A 2,764-nucleotide genomic window follows, 5' to 3' on the forward strand; every position below is an offset into this window, starting at 1 on the left:
TTAATATCACCACCCAATCTTATCAGAAACATTTTTAAGTACTGGGAAGTGATCATGATTGTGGTGGTAGGTAAAAGCTTTCCAAACTACTAATTTGCTCTTGGAAGCTCAAATTTTTTTGACAAAAAAGTGTCACTTGTTTTCTTCAAAATAGGCAGGCTCACTTTGTTCATTTTTGAGGATATGTCTGCCAAGTTTTTAAGTCTAAATAATCATTGTGTGTTTGTTAGTTGTTCTTTCAAGTAAAAAATGGTGTTCTTTGTAAAAAGTAGTTAGTTCAACTCAATTACAAGTGATTTTCCTCAAGATAACTATCATACTTGAGTATGTAGTGTAAGTGCCTTATACATACTTCATATTTCAGCACACAGAGTATTAAAGAAGGGTCAACAGTTAATAAAATTAATAATTTTACTGTTTCATCTACAATGCTTTTAGTGAAACTGGCTTTTTGTTTGTTTCTTTCGTGAGTGGTAATAATAAAGAATTCAATGACTACTAATATAATTTGGTGCCACTGTCTTAATGTGTGCTAAGGCACCAGCAGTTTTAACCCAAAATTGCTATGCATCCTCAGTGCAAATGTCAATACAGTGAAAAAGGCAACTAAAAATTTCCCATTATGATGAAAATAGTTTTGACAACACACCCTGTGAAAGGGTCTCAGGGATCTCCAGTGTCCATAGACCACATTTTGATAACCACTGATCTACTCTGATACTCCATTTTGCAGCCAAGGAAATTACCTTAGTTTTTTCAAGCATACAAATAAGAGGCAATGATACCTAGCACAGCAAGTGTAATATAGTAAAGGCTGATCAAAATTAGTTTCTCTTTCCTCCTTCCCAAAGAAAGAACAATACTTGTGGGTGGAAATTACAAAGTGGTAGGTTTTAGTTCTGTCCAAGATAAATCTTTTTTTTTTTTTCAAGCTCACAAAAGCACTTTTTATTTGAGGCAAAGAGAAGTCTTGCTGAAAGGATTACAGTTCCAAGCAGTTAAAACTCTACTGTTAGTGGCACTACTTTTTTTTTTTTTTGAGAAGGAGTCTCACTCTTTCACCCAGGCTGGAGTGCAGTGGCGCGATCTCGGCTCACTGCAGGCTCTGCCCACCAGGGTTCATGCCATTCTCCTGCCTCAGCCTCCCGCGGAGCTGGGACTACAGGCGCCTGCCACCTCGCCCGGCTAATTTTTTGTATTTTTAGTAGAGACGGGGTTTCACCGTGTTAGCCAGGATGGTCTCGATCTCCTGACCTCGTGATCTGCCCGCCTCGGCCTCCCAAAGTGCTGGGATTACAGGCGTGAGCCACTGCAGGCACTACTTTGACCTGGCAGATTTTGCTTCCCTTTGGTCAGAAAAGGGTATTCAGGTTGTACTTTCCCCAGCAGGGCAAAAAGAAGGGCAAAGCAAACTGGAAGAGACCTCTACTCTACTGACAGGGCTCCTCAGATCCAACATCAAGCTGGACACAACTTTGCTGGCCACCCTACAGTTTGCTGTCCCACTGCTGAGTGACACAGCCATACTACATTTGCAATGAAAAAAATGAGGCAGGAAACACAGGTATAGGTCACTTAGGGACAAGCAGGCAACCATAGCTTCAAAACTCTTCATGGAAGGGGTAATCCTTGTGGGAGGCACAGCTCAACAAGGCACAGACCCTCCAGTTCCTGTTGTAACTGAGTGAGGTGGTCATATCCTGGCTGCTCAGTTCAAAGTTAAAGACCTTAACGTTCTCAGCAAATGCATTCTGGTGTCACAGACTCGGGGATCACCACCAAGTTCCTCTGCATGGGGAGCCAGAACAGGACCTGGGCTGTAGTTTTATTGTGCTTGGCTGTGATTGCCTTGATCCTGGGATCCTCCAGGAGGGAAGGGTCCTTGGGCTTGGCCCAGGGCCTGTTGGGAGAGCCGAGGGGGCTGTAGGCAGTCACCCAATGCCTTTGGACTTAACTTCTCCTGAATGAGGTACAGGTGGCACCCAATCTGGTTAACCGCAGGCTTATCCTTTAAGCCAGGTTTGTTTAAGATCCTCTCCTCCTGGAAACGGTTGAAGTTGGAGATGCCAATAGCTTTCACCAGCCCTTCATCCACCAGCTCTTCCATGGCTGCCCATGTGTCCAGAATGTTGGTGTCACTGGGAACCACATTGCCCGACTCATCCAATGGAGAAAATTCCTTCCCAGGCTTAAAGACAGTTGGCCAATGAATAAGGTAAAGGTCCAGGTAGTCCAGCTTCAGGTCACTAAGCGTCTTCTGGCAGGCTCCTTTCACCAGGCCCTCCTCATGGTACATGCACCACAGCTTACTGACGATGAAGAGCTCCTCGCACTTCACCACCTGCTCCCTGAGCTTCTCCTGAACGGCCACCTCCACCTCATTCTCATTCTGGTACACATGGGCACAGTCGAGATGGCAGTACCCAACATCGATGGCCATCTTCACAGCCTCAATCACCTGGCGTGGAGGGGCTTCCAGGTGCCCAACCCCAGGATGGACATCCTGGCACCATTGTTGAGCACGAGGTCGCTGGCCATGGCTGCTGCGCTCCCCAGACTCCCACCCAGAACCGTGCCTAGCTCAGTCCAAGATAAATCTTTTAAAGCAATGAAATAAGTTGCCTCATCAAATAGAAGTTGTCAAAGTTGAGACTGCATGACTCTTTACCAAGAATATTGTAGAAAGAATTCTTATAAGAGTTGAAAGTTGTACCAAAACTTAGCTGATTATACAATCACCTAAAAAGCTTTTATAAAGTTCAAA

At 44.6% G+C, this 2,764-nt stretch overlaps 1 pseudogene; it reads right to left on the minus strand.

Annotated features, from left to right (window-relative positions):
- Positions 1 to 1,601: 1,601 nt before the first annotated feature.
- Positions 1,602 to 2,538, minus strand: LOC100597240 (annotated as a pseudogene).
- Between the last annotated feature and the right edge of the window lie 226 nt (positions 2,539 to 2,764).

This window comes from Nomascus leucogenys, chromosome 15 (assembly GCF_006542625.1).
Source record: "Nomascus leucogenys isolate Asia chromosome 15, Asia_NLE_v1, whole genome shotgun sequence".
In the NCBI taxonomy this organism is placed as follows: domain Eukaryota; kingdom Metazoa; phylum Chordata; class Mammalia; order Primates; family Hylobatidae; genus Nomascus; species Nomascus leucogenys.